The 27,877-nt window shown below is 40.0% G+C and overlaps 1 protein-coding gene across 1 annotated transcript in view; it reads right to left on the bottom strand.

The window, feature by feature from the left end:
- Nucleotides 1-19,215: 19,215 nt before the first annotated feature.
- Nucleotides 19,216-27,877, bottom strand: part of DDHD2 (DDHD domain containing 2) — a 658,501-nt gene continuing 649,839 nt past the window's right edge. Inside the window, exon 18 of the mRNA XM_053718087.1 lies at nt 19,216-20,455. The gene's annotated coding sequence lies outside the window, so the exon portion shown is untranslated. The remainder of the gene's footprint in view (nt 20,456-27,877) is intronic.

Here is a 27,877-nt window from a genome sequence, read left to right as displayed (position 1 = left end):
CATCTTCATCCATCTTTATCCCAGCAGTCTATCTTCTAACTTCATCCCAGCGGTCTATCTTCTAACTTGATCCCGGCGGTGGCAGTGGTGACGGCAGTGGCGATGTCGGGCCATCCCTTCAGAACTTCAACATGGAGCTCCTCTTCATGCGGTCTCCAGCCGCACACTGAATAGTGAATGTGAGGTACCCCTTTTATATGGGGGTACCCTTGCATTCCTATTGGCTGATTTGAAGTTTCAAATTCAAATCAGCCAATAGAACGAAAAAATTGTCCCTACTGACTCAAAGGGCATTTACAAATTAAGTAAAATTAAGCGGTCCAATAATGGTAAAAACATTTTAGGTTTGTATTTGTCTTTTGCTCCATCAAGAACTATAAATAAATTCCAGACTTACATACAAAAGATCTGGGGGTAGATTTATCAAGTGTCGGGGGACATGATCCCGCCTTAGCAGATCATGTCTGCCCGACATCGCTAATGCATTTAACATTTCTGGTGAAATGAGTGTGCAATGCCGCCCCCTGCACATTCGCAGACAATCAGCCGCTAGCAGGAGGTGTCAATCATCCCGATTCGTAAGTCCAATTGGGATGATTGCTGCTTCGTAACCTATGTTTCCGGCGAGCCTTAAGGCTTGCTTGGAAACGGCTGCATTTGAAGCATAATAAATCTACCCTCTAGTGAGGAAATTAACTCTATAAAGATATTAGAGAACAATCTTGCAACTAGAGACAAACAGAGGAAAGAAATGTTTATAAAAGTGATTTCACACATACCAATCTGAGACCCAAAATCAATCTTTTTCCAAACAGATTTAAAAGGCTTAGCGAAAGAAACATTTGAAACTATGGTGTGTATGATATTATTTTTTTATTTTTATTTTTTTTAAATCAAAGATTTTTATTGAGGTTTTTATAACCCAAAAGGGAAAAATACATAATCAGACATATGTTCTTTCATATATACAGTCATTACAGAGATGTTAAATGCAAAAATACAGAGATGAGCAATGTTATCTACATCCCCCCAGAACATAAATATAGAACCTCAGTTTTTAAGTTTAATATACCTCCCGGGAAGACTATAAGTCACTTCTGGACCTATATCAAATAGTATGCATCACAGGAAGGAACTAGGGTGAAATAGAGCCACTCTTGGGCATGGTGGACAAATACAGTCCAGTTAGCTAGGAGCGGAATTAATACAGCTAAAAAGTTAATCTAAGCAGATGGAAAAAAATACCACATAAGCCTTCTTAAAACATATAATGCATACTATTAAGACTAGGATCCTGCTAATAATAAAACCAAGTCTAGAACCGCAATTGAAAACTAAGAGCAGAGTGAAATGCAGAATCTCACTATATCTATGTCATGCAAACTCATATAAGGTAACAAACTGCTGAAATATGATTCATAACCACATGTTGATATATAGGTATAACAAAAGCTATATCCTGACTTCTTTAAAGTGAGACGCCCTTTGTAGATTTGTTGCTGACTAGCTTACATCTAGCAAAAATAACACTATTTATCTCCCAACCTGTCAGACTGTTCTCTCCCCATGACAATAGAAAACAGGCTATGATTACGGCTCACTAAGCCGAAACGCGTAAGCCGGTGCTCTGCCTGCTGCAACACACATTGCAAAGATGCTTCCCGTATTTGTGTTTTAAATCTACCTAAATTGGAATAAAGTTCGTTTTTACCCTGGAACTGGATCGACTCTTTCCTTTGTTGCCAATAGAACACACCAAACATACATTTGCAGACATTAGGGTTCCCGTCTGTGAGTCATTGCTAACATCACATTATATCTTTTTTATACAATTAGAACCTATGGTGACTTCTAGGGGGCACTAAAAACATAAAAGCACAAATACATACTTAAAAGTATTAACATCTATCCCCTATCTCTAGGTAAACTTTGTGAGTACACATAGATTAGGTTATGACACCAGGATATTCAATGGACATATGAAATTTTGTATAGTCCCCCATACACAACATCAAAATGTCTATATGAGCACTATATGACCCCCAAAATGACAGCAGTAGTCCCTCATCAGAGATCAAGAGAATGTCACTTCGTTGTCTGTTATGGTTAAAACTTGTATGCTCCATAGAAAGTTGATAATAATATTATTCAGCTTGTCTCATCTTTTTCTCGAGACTGTCAGATCTAATTATATTTAGGGCTAGTTCTCACCCCCTTTACGATCCGATGCTGCAGCAGGGCTCATCCTATACCTGTTCTGCTGAAATGAACCGATGCACCCCGAAAACCTCTCCAGACGAGAAGCACATTATGTATGCGAATGAGGGAAATTTGATCCTGCAGCTGTACATCTTCCAGTAGTCGCCTCTCAGGATGCACAACATGTTTTGCAGCTACCGGGCCACGGGAGCCGGCCGCTCTCCCCCAGCCCAACGCCACTTCACACAACGTGCATTCAACATCTCATCGCAGTGCCATACCAACTCTGGGTTGCAAACATCTCGGCTTCTGGAGGCATCGGAAGGTGAGTTGATGGGTTTGGGTATTTCCACACTCGAGCAGGAACCAGTATTAGTCACCTCCATGGGCGAAGCCTCCTGGTTAAAACTTGTGAGCCATTGTGGGAATACTGTACGCGTATCTGGAGCAGGCCGTAAGGCCAAACTTGCGTATCCCGCCTTGTACTTCTTATTGTTATAATAAGGTCGAGCATACAGTCATCAAGTTTAGTTTCTAATTTTTTTTTTATTTGTAAATATTTTTATTGAGGGTTATGCATCACAACACATGTTACAGCATAAATGACCAATAAGTTCACATGTATATATACATTATTTTGTTGCAATTACATAGTGTGTATAGATATTGGTGATGATGCAGAGCATATAGATCGAACACATCAGAAATAAATAAAATAACAACTACGTAAACCTCATTTTCGGTTATTGTGAACAAACTTTAAATATAGGGACCAGGGTAACATTCCAGTCCTACACATGGACATAACTTTCTAGAGACTTCAGAAAGTCAGCTCAGAGATGTTTGTCAGCACACTTCTTCCAATAAACGTAGTGCGCATCTCCAGGCAGGGGAAGTCTTTTCTGAGAGGGTGAAGAAGAGGGAAAGACACGGGCTAGGGCAGAGGGTAGGTCACATATTGTAGGGGGGGAGGGGAAGAGGGGAGGGTAGGGGAGGAGGGGGGAATAGGGTCAGAGAGAGGAGGAGAGTAAACATAGTTTGACCATAAGTTTAGAGAGGCAGGAGCCGTCAGTTAATTAGCACATTCTAATTAGGTACGAAAGTTTAATTATGTTAATGGAAATGATCAGGGGCTCTATCATGTCTACATATTTAGCTATGGTTTCCCTGGTAGTTAAACCAAGTCTCCCAAATCTGCCAGTATAGGTCTTCTTTATCCATGTTAAAATAGAAACTTTGTTCCATTTTGCCGTATACCTGTATTACAGATGTAACAGCTGTAATATCTGGGAGTAGGGCCTGCTTCCAGGCCCTTGCTATTGCCAGTTTCGTGGCCGCTAGGACAAAAATGATCAATTTAGAAACGTGGGCTGGGACGCTTCTTGGGAAGATGTGTAGGAGAGCAATTGCAGGGGTGAGTGGGATAGAGAGCCCGAGGTTGGTACAGAGGTCTGCTATCTGACTCCAAATGGGTGCAAGTTTTGGGCAGTCCCACCATATATGAATATCCGAGCCTCTCTGTGCGCATTCTCTACAGCATAAAGGAGACGTTGTAGGGAACATTTGTGACAATCTCGAGGGGGTATAGTACCATTTCAGAAATAGTTTCATGTAGGCCTCTAAGGTGTTTGCACAGTGTACAGTCTTTTTTAGTTAATGTCATAGCTGTACGTAGGTCTCTATCTGTAATTGGTCTGGATAAGTCTCCCTCCCAGGCCCTCAACTGCCAGGGTCTATCACTGTTAGTAGACATCTGTAAGAGGTCATAATGCAACGATATGAGTCTGGGAGTCTTGATAGGAAGCTGCCACAATTTTTCCCAGTTAGTCAGGGGTCTATTTAGGGTTTTGGTGAATCCCCAGGATGTCAAGAAAGCATAGAGTCTCGAATATTCAAAAGCGGCCCAAGGGGGGGGGGGTTCTGGGAGAATTGTTCTAATACTATTGGGAGTGATTAGGGTGCCTGAGGGGTAAAGGTGGGAGACCGATTGTAGGTCCCATTCACTCCATTGTTGTACGTGTGTGTCAGGTAGGGCTGCCAGTAAGGCTGGTAGGGAATGAATGGGAGATGGATGCGGGGCAATGTCGCGTAGATTTCTAAGGCTATGCCAAACTTTCAGATTATCTCTGACGATGGCATTTTTTAGTCCTAAATTGTCAAGGCAATGATCAGGAATCCAGGGTAGATCTGCCAGTTTTAAGCCTAGAGGAAGGGCTAGGGCTTCTATGCTTTTCCATCCCTGCGGTTCCCCTTTGTTCGCCCATGCCGTAATGTGAGAAAGCCTGGCTGCCTCATAGTATCCGCGTATGCTAGGCATTGCAACCCCTCCATGCTCATACTTTTTTTGGAGAATTTTCGCTGCAACCCAAGACCTAGACCTGCCCCAGATGTAGTGTTGTCCAAGAGATTGGAGCTTATCTATTAGAGCTTTAGGGACATTAAGAGGGATACAGCGAAAGTAGTATAGAATTTTAGGCAAGATCGTCATTTTGAAAGATGCGATGCGGCCTAACCATGAAATCTCCTTAAGGAGGAAGTAAGCTCAGTGACTTCTCTGATAAGATCTGAATAGTTAACCGCAATCACTATTTTCGGGTCTGGGCCAAGTTGTACCTCCAAATGCCGAATAGTGGTTTGCGACCATCGGAAAGAGTACGATGTTTGTAATACATCCAATTCAAATGTTGGAATGCATACTGGTAGATCCTCCGTTTTGGAGACATTTACTTTGTAGTAACTGTGAGCTCTGAACTCGTCAATGATATCAAAAAGAGCTGGCAAGGAGCCTATTGGGTTTGTTAGGAATAGTGTCACATCATCCGCGTACAATGCTATCTTCGTGGCCTCCCTACTAAGTTGGACACCTCTTATTGTGCGTGATTGTCTAATAGCCTGAGCCAGGGGCTCAATGGCCATGGAAAAAACTAAAGGTGACAGGGGGCAGCCTTGTCTTGTGCCATTAGTGATATGTATTGTCGAAGAAACGAATCCTAGACCCTTAACTACTGCAGAGGGGCAAGAGTATAGGGCTCGTATCGCAGTAATCACTCCTTCTGGTATGCCAAATTGGGCGAGCGTGTGCCACAGGTATTCCCATCTGACCCTGTCAAACGCTTTCTCTGCGTCCAGCGACAGGGCCAGCATGCGCAACTTCAGTCGGGATGCCTCTGTAAGTATGTTCAGCTTTTTCCGAGAGTTGTCTGGGCCCTCCCTACCAAACGTGAACCCAACCTGGTCCGTGTGTACCACCTTCGGGAACAGGCTATTGAGGCTATTAGCCCAAAGTTTGGCATATAGCTTGACATCGCAATTTATCAGTGAAATTGGTCTGTAACTCGTACATAGTGAGGGATCTTTGTCTGGCTTAGGGATGGGCAGGATTACTGCCTGCAGAAATTCTTTATGAAATGAACCTGCCTCTCGCGCTTCAGAAAAGACCCTAAGGAGGATCTTGTTTAATTCTGTTTTGAACAGTTTATAGAAGGCTGCCGGATAGCCATCCGGGCCTGGAGCTTTGTTATTATGGGTATGTTTAATGGCTAAGTTAAGCTCATTTAAGGAAAATGGGGCTTTAAGTGCTTCTCTATCTTCCTCTGGGAGAGTTGGTAAATCTAGGTTTTGCAGAAAGTCAATCACCTCACGTGAAGAGGACTCTTTGTTAGCCATCAAGGGCTTAAGATGATACAGGTCAGAGTAGTAGGCCGCAAACGTCTCCCCAATTTCCTTGGGTGAGAAGACCGAGATATTGTCCCTTTTAAGTGACAAAATCCTAGCTGCCGCTGTCCTGCCCTTTAGTTTGTGGGCAAGAAGGGTCGAGGCCTTGTTACTTTGGCAATACATCAGCTTTTTGAATCGAACATAGGATTCTTTAACTCTCTGCAGTTCCCTGTCCGCCAGTTGTGTTCTTAGTTCCTTAATTTTATCAGCTAGACGTGTAGTTGGAGAATCTTTATTCTCCTGTTCTACAGAGCGCAGCTCAGCCATGAGAAGACCTAGGGGCAAGCCTGCTTGGCGTCTTAATATTGCCTTTCTCCTAATGCATATCCCTCTTATGTATGCTTTCAAGGCGGCCCACACAGTTTGGGGGGACATACCTGGAGTTTCATTTATTCTCAGGAACTCTATAATAGAGGTCTGAAGGGAGGCTCTAAAGGCTTTATCGTGGAGCATTTGCTTCGGGAATTTCCAGCTAGGCCTAGACTCAGTGGTAAAGTCAGTGGAGAGAGTGAACGTAAGGATATCATGATCCGACCATGGGCAGACCCTAATATGTGACGTTAAGACTCTATTTAGAGTCCACGAGTCAGTGAAGAAGTGGTCAAGTCTCGAGTAGGAGTTATGTGGTCTGGAAAAATATGTATAGTCTCTGTTGTTATGGTGCAGTGTCCTCCAGATATCATATAGATTATGTTGGATGATGTACTGTCATAATTTATTGGCAGTAGTTATAGAATATGCGTCAATTTTTAGTTTCTAATTTTGATAGTAGAGCTTGTAAAATTCTGCAAGACATCTCCATGTTCGTTGTTCTCACGTCAGTAGCGGCTATTGAGCTTATTCAGACAGATTTCTTAGGCTTATGGGGGGATGAATGTTTGCAATTGCGGCCTTAGGCCACCACCTAGTATTATTGAGGTCCGGGTTCAGGCCCATAAAATGCAAGCCCAGCTTTATGGGCATCAAACTGTTCAGAATTTCCTCCTCTATTCCGTGATCAAGTGCTTTTCCCACAAAACTGGCAATAAATCTCCGAAAACAGCTAGGAGGTGGAAGTTCAGTGAGGAGCTCTGATTAAAACAACCTAGCATGGCCGCCACCCGGACACGCCCCCCTATTTTTTAATTTTATTTAACTAACTTAGGTAGATCCCAATGAGACACTATTAAAAGACTTGAAACAAAGATGTGGTAATTTAACTAGGCGATAAGGGTCGGGGGATTGTCTTATTAGACAAAGATACTTATGTTAAGATACTTTTTGCAGACTATGTCATATATGAAGTACTTATTCAAGACCCTACTAATAAATATAAGGACAAACTGACTAAAATGCTGGATGAAGCTAAAAATAAAGGTCTTTCTGGTATAGGGTCTATAACCAGAAATTTATCTGAGTATATTGACAGAAACCTACAGAAGTATGTCACCTCCTTAATCAAGATCTTACAAGATGTAACTATAGTGACATTTTTGTCACCTGTGATGTAGCCTCATTATATATCAGCATACCACACGATGACAGAATTGAAACTGTTAAATATTTTTTGAACAAAGATTTATTCATGTCATAAGAACAGAAAGATTTTATTACCGATAGTATTTTATACATCTTCATATATAATTATTTTAATGTTGAGGGAAGATTTTATAAACAACTGTGCAGTGCAGCTACGGGTACCAGGTCCGCGCCAAGTTATGCTTATTTATATATGGGCAGATGGGAACAGATTTTCTGGGGTTCTTGCCCTGCAAGCGCGGACCTGTGTCCTTTACTGCAGGTATATAGATTATATTTTAATCTAAACTATAAGCTCAAAGCAATGAATAAGAATTATGCCAATTTAAAATTTAGATACTAATATAGTTTAACAAATATTCACTTTTTAGACCTGAATATTTCAATTAATAATGATAATATTTAGACTTACACATTCTTTAAAGACGTGGACTATAATAAATACACCGCGCCTTCAAAGTTGTCATCATGAAAGGTGGAAATCCAATATTCTAAAAGGTCAACTGCTACGCATTGAAAATAACTGCTCGAATAAAGAAAGAACGGAAGAACAAACTGAGCTACATAAAAACATGTTCTTAGAGCGTTATTACTAAAAACATTAAAGAAGATGAACTAACAGAGAGAAGCTCCCTACTGAAATATAAAGACAAAACAAAAACACACACACAGAATGATAAAGAAGGAAAACTAATGGTACCTCTGATTACAGAATACAGTGAAAATCAATATCTTATTAATAAAATTAAAAAAAGATAGACATCTGCTTAAAGATTACAATATTATTGGAGAATAAACCAAGATTCATATACTGAAAAACACAAAATTTAAAATTTATCTTAGCTCAGAGCATACCTAAGACTATTAAAAATACCCTATATGATACAAATTTAAGTGGTTAAAAACTCACCGGGGTTCATTCCATGTCAATTTTGTAAGGCATGTAAACATGGTATGAAAACGACTGCTCTTTATTCTAAAGTTACATTTAAGATAAAAGAACTGATACAGTGCAACAACAATATACCCTTGTATATACCCTTATATTTATTAAATAGAATGTGGAAGTGGGCTACAATATGTAGGACAACATCTGTATGCTCAAGGATAGAATTAGGGAACACCTATACCAAATCAAATGAGAAAAAAAGACATTCACCTGTATAAGCATTTTAAAGAACATCATAATAGCGATAATACAAGTTTTAAATATAAGGTAATGTAAAGCTGAAAGACATTGGAGAGATGGTGACCTAGAAAATAAAGTTTTATTTGTAGAATGCAAGTGGATTTTTAACATTGATTGTGTTTATACCAGAGGTCTCAATGTCTTTACCGAAATTTTCTATTTACTATAAATAATATTATAGATACAATTTTGATTGGTTGATTACATGTGTTGTTTGTAATAGTTCTTGCCTTATATGAAGATTAGGTTTCTATCAATTTTACTACCAACTTATTTTTTATCAGTTCATCTTAATGTAGTTGGCACTAGTTTCACTGTATAATTTGTTTATATATATTTATTTATATATTATATATAGGTATGTTTTTTTATACATATATATACTTTATGTATGTTTTTCATATACATATATATTTATTATTTTACATTAATGTTTTATGTATTTTTAATGTTATTCAACTAAAGTTGCTTTTAACACTGTTTTTAATTAAAGTTTTTAATGACAACTTTTAAATAAGAAATAGTTGTGAATATTTATAACATACCATTATATATATTTTTGCTGTTACTAATACAGTTATCTTTATTAAAGAACATTTTAGATTGATCAAACTTTGTATAATCTGTTATATTGAATATAATTTGTATAAATTTGCAAGGATTATTTTTTATCCTCATTCTATTTTATATTTAATTCTTTTTGTGATAATTCCAGCCAACTCTCATTTACTCAAACATCTTTGTTCCGTCAGATTTGTAATATATTATCTTTTGTAACTGCTATAATTTTATTTTTATAGACACTCGGTAGTCATTGGGGTGTGGTGTTTTTTCCAACAAACATAATAATGCGTGTGCATTCAAGTTTAACTACACTTCCCATAATCCTTTAAATCAAAACCAGAAATTATTTGTTTTCACTAAACTTAGCACTTGTTGCTAAGTGCCAAAAGAGCATTAACGTATTTTATTTCTTAGTCAAAATTTTAAACCGGATGTTTTTATTTTAAGCATACTAAACAATTATTTTTTGGTCCCCTTTAATTTATCTTTTCATGTTTTTTTTCCGGGTGGCAAAACCATGATCCCAAAGGTATCTAGTTGGTTAAGGGGGTATTTTTAAATTATAATTTACTCAGCAGACCTTAGTCTCGATAAAGGTCTGATGTTTGGGGCTGAAACAAGTCAACCATAAAGGACTGTCTGCTCGATTTCCCTGGATATTTGTCTACATACTCTTGCTATCCTTTTAGACAATCTGACAAGCCTAATTAGGCTTTCTTTTTTTTGTACTTGGCAATCTACACTATTATACATTTATTTATTTCAGGTATAAACACAAATTGGAATATCAGTATCATTTGATCACTTTTTGGAATACTATTTTTAATTTTATTTATTTTTAGGAACATATACACATTCTAACACATCTAGATTATTATTATACTTTTATTATATTCACTTATAAATCTCCACAAATATTTGGACACTTTCACATCTAAAACATTTTTTTGAAACTTCTTTTTTAAATTGGACTGTTTTAGCCAACAATAACAATCTATGTGCATATATACATCTCGGAGTTGTATTATTTTTCATTTCTTTTTTGTATTACTAAATCTATGTAATATTTGGATTTCTGTGTGCATCTATTATACAAATTTACTGTGATTTTTTTATTTAACAAATCTTGTTCACATTTAAGCCTCCAACGCTCCGTTTTATTTTCTATTGCATAGAGTTTCTGAATTCAGATTAGGAGATATTTTTTGGAGCCTATGGGGCCTATTTATTAAAGGTCTTGCGGACCGGATCCGACAGTGCAGATCAGGTCTGCAAGACCTCGCTGATTTCGGAGAGCAATACGCTCTCCGCATTTAATATTGCACCTTCAGCTCACAAGAGCTGCTGGTGCAATGCTGCCCCCTGTAGACTCGCGGCCAATGGGCCGCCAGCAGGGAGGTGTCAATCAACCCGATCGTACTCGATCGGGTTGATTTCCGGCGATATCTGTCCTCCTACTCAGAGCAGGCGGACAGGTTATGGAGCAGCGGTCTTTGTGACCGCTGCTTCATAACTGCTGTTTCTGGCGAGTTTGAAGGCTCGCCAGAAACACGTGCCCAGAAGCTCACTACGGAGCTTGTTAAATGGGCGCCTATGTGTTACTGATTTGGCACTGCAATATTTATTATTTCTTGTCCTATACATTGGTGTCAGGTGACACTGAAATGTTATGTATTTTTAGAAGTGAGTAAAAAAGTTATGTATTACATTTCACAAATATCCAGTGAGTGCCTATCAGTGGATAATATATTGCAATTGTAAAATGGAACACCCCAGTGGATACGAGTTTGAGTGAGTGCATCTGAATTGGATTGTTATATTTAAAATTAAAAAGAACAAAAGTATTTGAAGTATTTCTTAATACACCTTCGACTGTAGCGCATTTGGCCCAGCGCTCCTTAGGGTTAGTACGCAAGTGAAAGCCAGAAGAGGTTTTTGTAGCGTGGCCCATAGAGGTCTATGGCGAAAGGGAGTTAGCGTGGTCGCACTATCCGACTTCCAGATGTTAGAAAACCTGAGTCTTTTGCTCACACGCAAAACTTTTACTTTCGAATTGTAATACGAGCGCATGAAGAGTCACACTACTGATTTAACTTGACTGCTGTTAGGGCTCAATATTATTAATATTTTTGCAATCCACTTTTAATCTAGGCCTTACTGATTCTCTTGCAAACAGTAAACACTAAGGGCAAGTTTACTAGTGATGACAGACATTGGGCTAGCGCAATGGCGATTTCGCAATCAATTTTTCTTCCTGCCGATATTACAGGTGGAGCGAAATCGCCATTGTACTAGCACAATACATCCTTTCGCATCAATCCATAGCGTGAGCTAAGAGCTCTGGTAAAGTGTTTTCCGAAACTAAAAAGTTGCACAAAACACACAAAAAATACATTATAAAGTACTTACACCCATGAACCACACTATTAACCCCTTAAACCAACATCCCCCCACATCGCAAACACTAAATAAAACTATTAACCCCTAAACCACAATCATCCCACAATGCAAAGTACATAAACTATTTACCCCTAAACCGCCGTATTTTAATTAGGGTTAAGTTAGGGGGTTGTTTTATTAGTTTATTACTATGCGTTGTGGGGGGATTGCGTTTTAGGGGTTCACAGTTTATCTAGATAGTTTGCGTTGTGGGGGGATAGTGGTTTAGGGGTTAATACTTTTATTATATTTTTTTTTAATTCTTTTTATTTGGGTTCACATGGATAAACAATGGTTATACATAGCCTTCCCGGCAGAACAATACATTCACTGGTTATAACTTTTTAGAAATAGAGATATGACAATGAGTGATAGTCTTAAGAACTGCATACATCCTCCGGTTGGCAGCTGCTTTTGTTGAGATTATCAGGTAAAGAAGTCCATGTAAAACACCCAATACCAACTTACATTTTCACATTTTCCAAATAAACAACATCAATAATAAACAATTAACAAAACATATTATCCCTAAGTATTTATCGCCCAGGTGTAGAAAAAAGCAAGGTAAAAGGGAGATGGGAAAGGCTCCCCCCGCTCCCCAAACTTTCCAGCTAAGACACAGTGCAACTCCCGCAGTCAATCATTCATCCACGCCAGAAATGTTTAACCTTCAATCAGAGCCTCCTCCCACCCATTGGATTGTACGACATTACCCTGTTCAAAGTCCTGAATATTCCAATCTCCCCAAAGAGATGCTTCTAAAATCATTTCAAGCTGCTCTACAAAGAGTTGTCTGAGTAAACAGTGCTTAAACTGAGATATAGAGGGGGCCTTGTTGGTGATCCAGAGGGTCAGAATACATTGACGGGCCAAAAGAATACACAAAGTCAGCATAACCTGCATGGTGCCATTCACTCCCTTCCATCCAAACAGATATACTGCTTTTAAATCTAGAGTTACATCAGTTTTCAGAGTAATTTTGATCCAGTATTGTATCTGGCACCAGAATTGCCAGACACATGGGCAGTCAAAGAAATAGTGGCTAATTGTGGGTTTGGGCAGGGAACATTTAATACATTTGTTCGGACATGCAGGATTCCAATGTGCCAAGCGTGCCGGTGTAATATAGTCTCCATTAAGCAACCTAGTTTGCATTTCTCTGTGTGGAATCGCCAGGCTTTGGTCAGAGTCAAGCTATTTGTAACGTCATCAGGAGTAATGTCGTCTATGCCCTCATTTCTTATACGACCCATAATATTTGAGTCCGCTGCGCGTCTTAGCAGTCCCTGGTAGATCGGAGACATAGAGAATCTACCTAATTTAAAGGCTGTGTGGAAGATCGCGAAAGGGGAGAGATCCCAAAAGTTAGGGTCCTTGGCTATAAGTGTATTTACGTAGTGTCTGCACTGAAGATACGCATAAAAATGTGTGTTAGGCAAGTCAAATTCACGTCTCAGGTCCTGAAAGGATCTGACAGTATGGGGCAGAGGGTCCAGGAAAACGCTGATGGAATCAACACCCCTTGCTTTCCATATCTGGAATGGAGCTGTCTCACAACCGGCCTTTGAAGTCTTTGTTTCCCGTCAATGGGATGAACCTTGGGGAGGGGGATCTCCTACCCAGATATCTAAGGGCCCACCACCAAGCTTTTAATAAATCTTTGTACATTATATTATGTTTAATTTCCACTGGGAGGTCTCGCTATGGGATGTAAGGGAGGTATGCCAAGGAGTGCAGTGCTACCATGGCCCCCTCCAGCGAGGAGTCAGTGAAATGTGCCGAACGAAGCTGCCAGTCCAGTGTCAAACGTATCAGTGCAGCCCAGTTGTACCATCTTAGGTTCGGGAGGGCTAAGCCTCCACCAAGATAAGACTGATATAATTTTGAGGCCGCAATACGTGTTCTTTTCCCTTTCCAGATAAATAACTGTATTGCCTTATTAGTGGTCATAAGATCTCTCCTAGTGATAAGGAAAGGCAACATCAGTAGAGGACACAACAACTTAGGCAGAATCGACATTTTCACAAGATTTATTCGTCCAGATATACCTAGGGGGAGCTTGGTCCAGGCCTTAAGCTGGGACTGTAGTCGACTACATTGTTTAGAGATATTAAGGTCATAGATTTTGTGTGGGTTGCGATGAAGTTCAATTCCCAGATATGTCAGGGTATTCGGTTGAACAGTAAAAGGATATGGGAATCCATCAGATTTGTGGTCGGTTAGCCATAAGATTTCGGATTTGGACATGTTAAAACATCTATAATCCTAGGGACATGAAGAGCGGGGTCTGAAATGAAGAGGAGCATATCATCGGCATATAATGCCATATGTACCCTGTGATTGTTCAAAAGTATTCTCGGATATGTCTGTTTCAATTTAAGGGCAAGTGGCTCCAAAGCCAAATCAAAGAGCAGGGGAGAAAGTGGGCAACCCTGATGGGTACCCATTGGGGTAGAATAAAGTTTGCCTAAGAAATTAAGAAAGGGGCCTTCAAAGTGAAACCGCTCCAGGGTGTGGAGAAGGTGTGACCATTCCACTCTATCGAAAGCCTTCTCTGCATCCAAAGATAGCAGGAAGGCCTCCTGATTCCTCCGCCCCCGTGGGGCGTCAGCCCCTAACCAAAAGTGATTAATAGCATGAAGGGCCTTGCGTATGTTGACCACCGATGTTCTGCCCGCTACAAAACCCGTTTGATCGGCATGCAACAGAGAGGGGATAATGTTTTTAAGTCTACTGGCCAAAATCTTCATCATTATTTTATAATAGGTGTTTAGCAGGGAGATTGGGCGATAAGACTCTTGGAGGGAATGGTCTTTTCCAGGTTTAGGGATTAGGGTAATATGCGCTAAAGTGAAAGGGTTAGAGGGAAGACAATCCTCCCAGAGGAGCACGTTATATACTCTTGAGAGGGTAGGGGATATCTGGGCGGATAGAAGTCTAAAAAACTCCACTGGGAGGCCATCTGGACCGGGAGTTTTCCCCAGGGACAGGGATTTGATAGTATATTGTATTTCCTCTGAAGATATCGGAGCATTTAGGGACTCTATCTGCTCCCCTGTGAGGTGAGGAACTGTAAGGGAGCTCCAGAAGTCTGTCTGTGAATTAAGGTTGGTTGGTGGTTGGCTAGTATATAGGTGCGTGTAGTAAGACGCCAAGCAGCGAGACAGCCTCGAGGGGGTTCTATACGTCTTCCCTGGAATCTAAGCGCTGCAATGTCTTTCCTGGCGCACTGGGCCTTCAAAAGGGTGGCCAATAGCCCCCCCGCCTTATTACCAAAACGATAGAATTTACTCGCCGTCTTTAATAGTCCGGCAGCTGTCCTCTGCTTAACAAAAGTGTCTAACTCCAATTTAGCCTTAATATATTTATCATACAAATCACGCGACCTATGGGTGCAGTATGCTAGATAGGTTTGGCCCAGTGCAGACTGAAGGGTATTATACTTGTAGTGAGTTTTACGCTTAAGCTCCGCTACGTGTGCTATAACGTGTGCTCTTTTCAAACCTCCCCTTGTAATTCCGTAACCTGCTGGCCACTGGGACCCCTTGCACCCAGGTTCTGTCCAAAAGAGGCTATGGGGATAGGTTAAAATCACCTCCAATTATCAAGTTCGGACCCATAAATGGGGCTAGGGTATATGTTAAGGTTTCCCAAAATGTAAACACCTTGTGATTGGGCACATAAATGTTACATAAGGTGTAAGCTGTGGAATCTATGGAAATCTGTGCAATAAGAAATCTGTCTTCTGGATCAGCAACTGTATTAAGAATGTCAACCTGTAAGCGTTTACCAAAATGTATAGCTAATCCTCTACTAGAGGAATTATATGATAAATACAAAACCCTCCCCACCCAATCTGATCTCAGCTTCTCATGTTCCTCATCCCCTAAATGTGTCTCCTGCAAAAGGGCCACATCAGCATTCAGTCTACGTAGGTGAGTTAAAATTGACTTGTGTTTTGATTGAGTGTTTCAGGAGGAGCGGAGAGAGCCAAGGGGGAAGGGTCAGGGGGGGAGATAAACAAAAAGGCACCTTGGCTGTTGGGTTAGATAGGCCCAGCACCCAGAAACATAGATTATGCAGTAACATTATAAACAGCAGTAATTTGTAAATCTCACAGACCATACTAAGGGGAGTCTCATTACCTAGAAAAAAGACATGTCTCCCATGGGTTTTGTGATAAACAGGTACTACCTGATACCCCAATACATTCAAATTGAATTTAATCGAGCACTGTCGCCTACAGCGTCTAAAATAAGGGGTGTAAGGTAAACAATGAGTACTCTGTACCCTAGACATAGATATAATGCTAACTAGACAATGTGCATTTTTTAGAAAGCTGGGTAGACGTTCAGAACCAGGAATATATGAACTAAAAAAACATTTTGGGAGAGTAGCTAGTTAATGTAACATATTGAGGGCAATCCCCCCTCAGTTCCCAGCTCACGAGGCACAAGGCAAAAAAGGTCCCATAACAAGGTAGCAGCCACCTAGGGATCTGGTTTATAAGAGGCCCAGGGCCCCGAGAGCCGGAAAACTAGGCTACTACATCCACACCCACCCTCACAACCACATCAAACATAACAGTAAACAATAAGCAATACAGAAACATTAAAATTGCAGTATCTGGTAAGCTCACGTGAGAGAAAAAAGCAGTCCTCAGCCTCCACGAGTTGGTGTCCTGCAGAGAAAATGTAAAAGCACTGACCACCACCTTCCCCAATGCCCCTCACACCAGATGGGTACACAGGAGAAGGGGTTTACTGACAATATGCCTGTGATATAGAGTCTGATTAAAGACCAGTGCTCTTACAGCTAACTGCGCAGTATGGGGAAGGCACAATAATACACTCACCGCCCGTTATTGATACTGCTCCGAAATAGCTGCTGAGATCATTCGAAGCTCCCACTCTGCAGTTCAGAGGAGCTCTTAATGGATCCGGAGTATACCCGTGTGGCGTTGCACTTATCTCCTCAGTGCACAGATCCTCTGCCACGTGGGTAGCGCGATGTTCACAGCCGGGGCCAGGGCGGGTGGAAAGCCCTGCACAGTAGTACAAGTTCCACTGGCGGTGACCACTACAAAGTCCCCCAGAAGGAAAAAGAACGTTGTGGGAACTGGATGGCTATCCTAGGTGATGCAGAAAAGGGTTTGAGTAGGTATTTTAGGAGCGGAGCTCATACCCGTTGCTGCCATCCAGAAGACACGCCCACCGGAAGTCTAATACTTTTATTTAGTGTTTGCGTTGTGGGGGGTGGGGGATGGTGGATTAGGGGTTATTAGGCTAGGTGCTTATGGTAGAGTGTTTTTTTCTCACTTTTTTGTGGTTTTCGCGAGTAGGGTGTTTTTTTTCCACCCTTTTTTTCTCTATTGATTTCTATGGGAGAACACATGCAAGCGCATGCCAAAATTCCGCTAGAGATGTTTGTGATTCTCTGGCTACCGCTAGTGAAAAAAAACACATATTTTTTTCAACTTGTAATACAAGCGGATCCCGAGAATCGCAAAAACCATATCGCTAACAGTAAATTTAGAATTGCTGTGCAACTTGTAATCTGGCCCTAAGACAGTTTAAGTTACTCTAGCAGATTTATGTCATCAAAATAGATAAGCCTTCCTGTAGAGACCCCAGTCCCCTTCTAGGGCTGTGACAGAAAGTAATGGACACTGCACAAATCAAGTAAAAAAAAAATAAAAAAAAATAAAGAGGTAAAATCCTTTTTTAAACGATAAATAATACATATTGCAATGATTTCTATTAAGTATATCCCACTTCTTAGTGCTTTTTAAACACAATAATGAAACGTCCCTTTAGCTCTTTGTCTTCTAAGTAGGATGTAGCTGACATTATGTGCATTAGAAAAGAATTGGCCGATTTAAAGTCCCTACCCCTGGTAAGGCACCAGATACGCCAGACCACTAGTGCCTAATCTTCCTGTTAAATGTGAATGGAATAATTTCTGTCAAAATATTAGTTGAGAGAATAGTATTTTGCCCAAACTTACAGAATATACATATACTAGTCCTAAAGCCCGTGTACACAGGCCAATTTTTTAGGTACCGCGGTTCCAACCCTTGCTCCCTCTCTCTCCCCCCTCTCTTTTGCGCTCTCTCTCTCTCCCCCTTATTTTGCACTCTCCCCCCTCTTTTGCTCTCTCTCCCCTTTTTTGCTCTCTCTCTCCCCTCTTGTGCTCTCTCTCTCCCACCTCTTTTGCTCTCTCTCCCCTCTTTTGCTCGCTCTCTCTCTTCCCCCCTTCATCTGCTCTCTCCCCCCTCTTGCTCTCTCTCGCCCTCTTTTGCTCTCTCTCTCCCCTATTTTGCTCTCTCCCCCCTCTTTTGCTCTCTCTCTCTCTCCCCCCCTCTTTTGCTCTATCTCCCCCCTCTCTTTTGCTCTCTTCCCCTCTCTTTTGCTCTCTCTCCCCCTCTTTCGCACTCTCTCTCCCCCTTCTCTTTTGCGCTCTCTCCCCCTCTCTTTTGCACTCTCCCCCCCCTCTTTTGTGCACTCTCTCCCCCCCTCTCTTTTGAGCTCTCTCTCCCCCCTCTCTTTTGAGCTCTCTCTCCCCCCTCTCTTTTGAGCTCTCTCTCCCCCCCTCTCTTTTGAGCTCTCTCTCTCTCCCCACTCTTTTGCGCTCTCTCCCCCCTCTTTTTTGCGCTCTCTCCCCCTCTCTTATGTTCTGTCTCCCCCTTGCGCTCTCTCCCCCTCTTTTTTGCGCTCTCTCCCCCTCTCTTTTGTGCTCTCTCCCCCTCTTTTGCACTCTGTCTCCCCCTTCTCTTTTGCGTTCTCTTTTAAACTCTCCCCCCTCTCTTTTGCGCTCCCTCTCCCCCCTCTCTTTTGCGCGCTCTATCCCCCCTCTCTTTTGAGCTCTCTCTCTCCCCATCTTTTGTGCGCTCTCTCTCCCCCTCTCTTGCGCTCTCTCCCCCTCTCTTTTGCGCTCTCTCTCCCACCTCTCTTTTAAGCTCTCTTTCCCCCCTCTCTCCCCCTCTTTCTCTCCCACTCTCTCGCTCTTTTTCTCTTCCCCCCTCTTCTGCTCGCTTTCTTTCTTTCCTTCCTTCCTCTGTTTTGGTCTCTCCCGCGAGGCCACGCCCCTCCCGCGCGCTTTCGCGAGGCCAAGCCCCTCACCACGCCCGCCGGCCATGCCCCCTCGTCACGCCGGCCACGCCCCATCACGGCACGCCCGACGCCGGTCACGCCCCCACCAGGCAGCTTCTGCAGTGCGCACTTCTCTGCAGCTGAAGGCCAGGTGTGTTTGTCCGCGCGCAGTCTCTACTGCGCATGACGGCTTCAGACAAACACACTTGGCCTTTTATAATATAGGATGCATTTGTGGTTGGCTGATAGCTGTCACATGACACAGTGGGAATTGAAATAGACATAACTTTAAACATTTTTATAAACAATCTACTGCTCCTTTGAAGTTCAGACTAAGTGCTAGTGCATTGTCTTTTTATCATACATTTATTGATTATGCAAATCTACTGTTTTTACTGAGCCTTTAACATTTTCTGAATGACAGGAAAGAAGATGCAATGTAATATTTACCTTTTTTGCATTTAATAAAATAAAGATTTAAAGAAAGAAAGGGAGTCATTTCACGTTATCTTGTTTTATTATTTTATCTTTTGCACATGACCTAGAATCCAACAAAATTGCTACAACAAACCTGCTTATGATGAAAATAAATAAAAAGGTTGCACATCATGATATTAAAGGGACATTCAAACCGAAATTGGAATCCCCATAAGAGAGTCTAAGGTGCTTGTACCATCTAGTAATGACTCAATTTGTTGATTACTCACATGATACAAACCCTACTGGTGCTCTGAACAGCTGCAGTATTAAAAATGCTGGTGCACTGAGAATATCTAGCTATGCTTCACATGCACGTGCAGAGAAAAATGTTAACACTAAAATAATACGTTTTACTAGAAGCAGTTTAGCTAGTATATTTATATTGCAAATATGTTTCTATTCAAAGATGTAATTAATCTATATGCATTTAAATTTTGACCGGAATGTCCCTTTAACATTTAGGCTCCTCAACCATACATGTATACTTATGAGTTTACTCTGTAATATTAAAGTGATGGTACACTCGATGGGTATGGAACATATCCATGTAAATAGTATTAAAATAAAACCCCACTTTAATTCATAATTTGTTTTTATATTTTAAAATAAAAGTTTTTATCCCGGAGTCGATATACTCATTTTTTTTTTAAGTGACGTTCCTCATCTGCCCAATTGATTTTCTGGCCTTTAGGTGGCCAACTCCCCACACAAAACGCCCCTTTGATCCATTGCGCATGCTCTTCATTTTTCTTCTGATACCTCACTCCGTGACGGAGCATATAGAAGTGAATTGCACATGCGCACCACTGCTAATCTCAAGAGGGAGCTTGGATGCCTACGTAGAAAGCGGGTGGGATCACTCTCTACGTCCCAGAACTTGGAAATTGAAAGGGGTGGAGGAAGGAGTGGTAAGGAGCTACAACTAATACTGTATACCAAATTTAAATATTTAGGAATAGATTGAAAATTAAATAAACAGCGATTTTATTATATATATTGTAATTAAGATAACTACCTATTCCACACAGCCCAACTTTACCATCACTTTAAGTTTACACATATTAGAGTCAAATTGTTTTAAGAACTAGTCTTACCAGCAATTATAATAATATAATATAAATCAATTAAAATAGCTCTATTTTTAACATGAACAAAAAAATATATTGCTTCAGATATTTTTAACATTTTGGTCACTGAATGTACTTCATCATGACAGTTGAACTGTTGCTGGAAATAGTCTCACATGACTGAAATGGTTCTAAAGAAAAAACAAAAACAATATTCAGTAATATTTTTATTTCCTCAGAAGTGACATAATGCACAAAGCTTTATTTGTTTCAATCAAATAGTTATGCTGGCATCACAGAAATGTTACAAAATATATATTAAAAATTAAATGAATCAAATATAAACACTCAAAGATATTTAAATATGCTGTTTGCCTAAGATTACTTAACTTGTGCATATTACAAGCATTGCTTTTAGCAAGGATTTTAAATTCAAAGGCATTACAATGCATTAGAATTCTTGATTATAACAAGTGCATTCAATCAATGGTAACTCTTCCAATACTTTTGCAACAAGAACATTAAACAGTGGTATTTCAATTCATCAGTAGAAACTTTATAAGCATAAGATTTTTATTTTTCAACCAATTCATAATACATTTTAACTCTTTTTTTTTTGTGCATGCACATTTCAAAATATTTTAGCATATTATTGCTAAAATACACGCTTTTTTGGGCACGAAAACAGCTATTTTGTTTGTGCTTTTCTTGTTCTGTTATATATTTGTAAATGCTAAGTTAATGTTTAAACAAATACACATTTCTTGTTCTTTCATTATATGAATAAACATAGATAAAACAACATTAGTTGCATATCAAGCATGCCCTTGTGTTAACTACATAAAAATAAAAAATAGATAAACAATAAGAAAATCTGTTTTGTTGATTGATATTATGTTGTGATACTGAAGGATAAGCTACAAATTAGTCACCAATTCTAATTAGAATATTAAAAAGGATAGGACACTCCATTCCACTATGGATCCAGTGTGCATTAACACTTGACATAAAACCCCAAAAATGTATTTCATGATTCAGACAAATGGGCCTAACTATCAAGCTCCGAAAGGAGCTTGACGGCCCGTGTTTCTGGCGAGTCTTCAGACTCGCCAGAAACAGCAGTTATGAGGCAGCGGTCACAAAGACTGCTGCTCCATAACCCTGTCCACCTGCTCTGAGCAGGCGGACAGGACTCGCAACAATTCAACCCGATCGAGTACGATTGGGTTGATTGACACCCCCTGCTGGCGGCCCATTGGCCGAGAGTTAGCAGCGGGCGGCGTTACACCAGCAGCTCTTGTGAGCTGCTGGTGCAATGTTAAATGCAGAGAGCGTATTGCTCTCCGCATTCAGCGATGTCTTGAGGACCTGATCCGCACTGTTGGATCAGGTCCGCAAGACATTTCTTAAATATGCCTCAAAGAATACAATTTAAAACAACTTTCCATGTTACTTTTATTATCTAATTTGCTTCATTCCCTACTGGGAGCTTACTGAACGTATCGGTGAACCAATAACATGAGGCATATATGAGCAGCCATCAATCAGCAGCTCCTGAGCCTACCTAGGTATCATTTTCAACAAAGATTACCAAGACAGCAAAACAAATTAGATAATAGAAGTGAATTGGAAAGTTGCTTAAAGTAACATGCTCTGTCTGAATCATGAAAGAAAAGATTTGTGTTTCATGTCCCTTTAATTTGGAGAAACAAATTGTTAGAGGTCTGCACAGAAGTGAAAGAAACAAGTCAGGATGGTTCAACCAGTAAAAGCAGCTAGACCTGTGAGAGTGCAAGCAAGAGGGATCCAGCCACAAGGCTGAGCCAGGACAGGGGTGAAAAGGGCACCATATTATTGTTATTACCATCAGTTATTTGTACAGAACCAACATATTCCACAGCGCTATAAACATAGTGCTCACAATCTATTAAAGGAGCTTTACTAGTGGTCACTGATGAGACAGAAGTAAATGGCCACAAATGGGTGAACCATTCCTGGATATAGCCCAGACCAGCAGATGACAGATGGCACAAAGCATCCTTGTATAGTAAACCAGGAACTGATTTGTAAATGAGGAAAGGTATAGGCTAATCTGTCCATGTTTCCTTGCTCAGTATCAACTTTACAAGGAAGACTTTTAGCTAATATCTCAGGCTGACAAGGTTGTACCTGGGTTGGCATAAATGTTGGCCGGCAAACATTCTCTAGCCTCTGACAGTTTTAGTTTTCAGTCATTCAGAGTTCTTATTACTCATAACAACACCGCTATCTAATAATAATTGTTAAAATAAATATTGCACAAAAAATTATAAGGGCTCAAATATATGAGGTCTCAGGTGTTAGAAAATAAGGCAAATGGATTTAACAAAGACATACATACATATACATGTTTTAAGATGGCTATATATATATATATATATGTTATAAGTAAAGTCAGCTGTGGGTAAAGTCCGATGTACTGTAATTCCCCCAACTACACTATTTTTTTTTGCCTCCGCCTGGGGGTTCAAGGAAGGAACTCCGCCGATCCTCTGGCATCCACCCTAAGTGAACCTTGGAAAATGAGGCTTTACCTACAGCCGCTTGGATAATGTCCGTTTTACCAGGGTAATCCTAGGATTACCCAATATCTGACTTTATGCATAACATATATATATATATATATATATATATATATATAAAATGTGTGTGTCTATATACGTGTACATATGTATTTATATGTGTATATATATATATATATATATATATATATGTATTTATATATATATATATATATATATATATATACACACATATAAATACATATGTACACGTATATAGACACACACATGTGTATATATATATATATATATATATATATATATATATAAATATATAAAAGTGCATTGGAGCCCTTTGCAGTTAAGTAGCTCAAAACATGTAAAAGCATATTTATGCAACATTCACATTTAATAAAGTGTTATACTGTGCATTTACTGTAAATATTTCACATTCCAATGTTCTGCACATAAAGGAATATGTTTAGGTATAAATATATTTTGTACCAAAAAAACATCAGATAAATGTAGAAATATGTATTTAAGAATAAATAGAGCATGTTCTTCTATGCGAAGAACATTGGAATGCGAAATATTAATATTTTCATGTTGGTTAGCGCACATGAGAATATGCAACATGTTTCCGCGTGAGTGGCGTGTTAGGATTTTTCCCCCTTTTTCTGCTCCATTGACTCCTATGGGGGAATAGGTTATCGCGCATTCGCAATCTTTTAAGTTGGTCTTTTTGCGCTCGTCGGATTAGCGTGAGAGCGGTAATTTTTTGCATTCAACGCGACGTGTGCAAAAATTTACTTCTAGCACAATTAGCGCTCTAGCGAAATTGTTGAATAGTGCTCCGCTCGTAGTCTGGCCATTTGTGTTTTGGACGCTTGAAGGACTAAATCACTGCTTCATTTGTGATACTACTAGGAATCAGGGTGCATCACAGCTGCATGTTTCTGGCTTTTACTACAAACCAGGAGATGTTATTGCATCATAATTAAAACACAGCTGCCTTGTGCCATCATAGTTATTTCCATAAAAAAAAAAAAAAAAAAACTTTATCGTATTTTAAATATTTAGGGCTGGAATGGAGTGGTAACGTTAATACGAGTGCGATATTGTGATTGCGTTAACTTAAGCTCATGTTACAAGTTGAAAATAAATGCGACCACTCAAACACAATCGCATTTTACGCTCAAACTCTCAAAGCTAACGTAAAGGGTTTGTGTTTGAAAAGAAAGTTGTACTCAACACAAAAAAATACCATTAAAATTAAGTTTCACGACCTACACTAGCCACTCCCAACAATATTAACCCCAACTCTACCACATCCCCCATCACAACTACCCTGCTACACTATTAACCCCTAAACTGCCACAACCCTCATCAATATTATCCCCCTACACTTTTAACCCCTTAACCTCTACAACCCCACTGCGATAACCCCTACACTACTTAACCCTCTAACAGCTAACTCCCCCTTGACCTCTAGCCTAAGACCCCTAAATTACAAAAAATAAAAAAACTACCATTAAAAAAATAAAAACATAACCAAATAAAAAAAAAAAAAACACTACCAGTAAAAGCCCTATCCTGAAAATAAAGTACCAACCCCAAATAGCCCCCTCTGAAAAATTCCCTTTATGAAAACAACCCCCCCAAAAATACTATCTTTAATAAAACCAAATCCAAAAATCACCCTGAAAATGATTATAACTCTTTTGCAAACCCCCCCCCAAAAGTGATTAAAAATGTAACCTCTAGTGAAATTAACACGGGAGCATGAGCGCTAAATAGCGCTCCACTCGTTATCTAACCCTTATTTAGTTATCTCACAAGGTCTCACTGGAGGTATACAAATGATAAGAGTTCTAACATTTGGTTCAATTCCTGAAACATCTTTGCGTGTAATAATATTTCCTGAAACATCTCCATGAGTAACAACCAAAGCATTTATGCTGAATAATAGTCTGATGGTTAAGAATATTTGACAGACATTTAAAAGGCCTGGAATATGAACAGCTATTAGGTTGTGTTTTAAACAGTTTAGGATGAGGGCTGCCTTTTTATTTTTGCAGTCTTACTGGAAGTATCTTCATGTGACTGACATATACCAGCGCTATTATCATTATACAGATGACACCAGGTATATTGTAACCTGAGGTCTCATGTTTTCACAGTTTTTAAAGCTGCTGTGATCTCCAGAAAGTTAGAGTACCACTCTCCCTCTTTAGTAATGATTCCAAATTTCATACCATTATGTAAGGCTGACGCCTATGGATATCGAAGTGCTATTGGCTTAGTCTACACCTTGGTCATCTTAAAGTTTTACCTTAGATTAAGCTAAAAAATAGCCACCTGCACCATTTATCTATCTTGCTGCAGGAACGGTAAAAAAAGTTATTTTAAAATGAATATGGTTTCTGGCCAGTTTAAAATGTCTACCAAGCTCAGCCCACTGATGACATCATGATCTAGGATGCATATGGCTTCCAATCACAAAGAGCTCACTAGTTAGGTTCAACAGACTGTCAATGCTATTCAGCAGAGTGCATAGATGCAGCCCAGATTGTGATGTCATCAGTAGGCTGAGCTAGGCAGCCATTTCAAACTGGCCAGAAACACTATTAATTTTAAAATAACTTTTTTACTGTTGCAGCGTAATCTAAGGTAGAGCTTTAAGATGACTAAGGTCTAGACTGTACCATTAATGGAAACATTGCAGCTAAGAATAAATGTGCTGCCTAGAAATAATATCTGGATTAATTAAATTTGGAGATAGGAATCCTTAATGAACCCATTTTTTTTCTTTCATGATTCAGAAAGAGCATAGATAGAGCATACAATTTAAAACAACTTTCCCATTTTTTTCTTTTATCTAATTTGCTTTGTTCTCTTGGAAACCTTTGTGGAAAAGAATACCTAGGTAAGTTCAGGAGCTAACTGATGATTGGTGGGTGCACATTTATGTCTTCTGTTATTGGTCATGAGTTCCGCTAGCTCCCAATAGTGCATTGCTACTCCTTCAAGAAACAATACCAAGAGAATGAAGCAAAATTGCTGATAAAAGTAAAATGGAAAACTGTTTAGACATGTATGCTCTTTCTATCTGAATCATGAAAGAAAAATGTTGGTTTCATATCTCTTAAATATTTTTGTTGTTTTAAGTCTAAAAGAAGAAACTGGAAAAAAAAATGTTCTGACTGACTTGCCGGGTTTTCATTGGTTTACTGAAAGCTCAGAATAGAAAGAATCTGTTTCCTGACATTTGAAAAAATATATCCTGTATCTCTTGGATGCTGTTCAACCAAGGATCTGATAAATTGAAAAGCCATGTTTCCTGAAACAAAAACAGAATTTATGTTTACCTGATAAATTACTTTCTCCAACTGTGTGTCCGGTCCACGGCGTCATCCTTACTTGTGGGATATTCTCTTCCCCAACAGGAAATGGCAAAGAGCCCAGCAAAGCTGGTCACATGACCCCTCCTAGGCTCCGCCTTCCCCAGTCATTCGACCGACGTAAAGGAGGAATATTTGCATAGGAGAAATCATATGATACCGTGGTGACTGTAGTTAGAGAAAATAAATCATCAGACCTGATTAAAAAACCAGGGCGGGCCGTGGACCGGACACACCGTTGGAGAAAGTAATTTATCAGGTAAACATAAATTCTGTTTTCTCCAACATAGGTGTGTCCGGTCCACGGCGTCATCCTTACTTGTGGGAACCAATACCAAAGCTTTAGGACACGGATGATGGGAGGGAGCAAATCAGGTCACCTAGATGGAAGGCACCACGGCTTGCAAAACCTTTCTCCCAAAAATAGCCTCAGAAGAAGCAAAAGTATCAAATTTGTAAAATTTGGTAAAAGTGTGCAGTGAAGACCAAGTCGCTGCCTTACATATCTGATCAACAGAAGCCTCGTTCTTGAAGGCCCATGTGGAAGCCACGGCCCTAGTGGAATGAGCTGTGATTCTTTCAGGAGGCTGCCGTCCGGCAGTCTCATAAGCCAATCTGATGATGCTTTTAAGCCAAAAAGAGAGAGAGGTAGAAGTTGCTTTTTGACCTCTCCTTTTACCAGAATAAACAACAAACAAGGAAGATGTTTGTCTGAAATCCTTTGTAGCCTCTAAATAGAATTTTAGAGCACGAACTACATCCAAATTGTGCAACAAACGTTCCTTCTTTGAAACTGGATTCGGACACAAAGAAGGCACGACTATCTCCTGGTTAATATTTTTGTTAGAAACAACTTTCGGAAGAAAACCAGGTTTAGTACGCAAAACCACCTTATCTGCATGGAACACCAGATAAGGAGGAGAACACTGCAGAGCAGATAACTCTGAAACTCTTCTAGCAGAAGAAATTGCAACCAAAAACAAAACTTTCCAAGATAATAACTTGATATCAACGGAATGTAGGGGTTCAAACGGAACCCCCTGAAGAACTGAAAGAACTAAATTGAGACTCCAAGGAGGAGTCAAAGGTTTGTAAACAGGCTTGATTCTAACCAGAGCCTGAACAAAAGCTTGAACATCTGGCACAGCCGCCAGCTTTTTGTGAAGTAAAACAGATAAAGCAGAAATCTGTCCCTTCAAAGAACTTGCAGATAATCCTTTCTCCAAACCTTCTTGAAGAAAGGATAGAATCTTAGGAATTTTTATCTTGTTCCATGGGAATCCTTTAGATTCACACCAACAGATATATTTTTTCCATATTTTATGGTAGATTTTTCTAGTTACAGGCTTTCTAGCCTGAACAAGAGTATTAATGACAGAATCTGAGAACCCTCGCTTTGATAAAATCAAGCGTTCAATCTCCAAGCAGTCAGTTGGAGTGAGGCCAGATTCGGATGTTCGAACGGACCTTGAACAAGAAGGTCCTGTCTCAAAGGTAGCTTCCATGGTGGAGCCGATGACATATTCACCAGATCTGCATACCAAGTCCTGCGTGGCCACGCAGGAGCTATCAAGATCACCGATACCCTCTCCTGTTTGATCCTGGCTACCAGCCTGGGAATGAGAGGAAACGGTGGGAACACATAAGCTAGGTTGAAGCTCCAAGGTGCTAC

The sequence above is a fragment of the Bombina bombina genome, chromosome 6 (assembly GCF_027579735.1).
Source record: "Bombina bombina isolate aBomBom1 chromosome 6, aBomBom1.pri, whole genome shotgun sequence".
Classification (NCBI taxonomy): domain Eukaryota; kingdom Metazoa; phylum Chordata; class Amphibia; order Anura; family Bombinatoridae; genus Bombina; species Bombina bombina.
The sequence above is the reverse complement of the archived record's forward strand: the minus strand, read 5'-3'. Positions and strand labels throughout refer to the sequence as shown.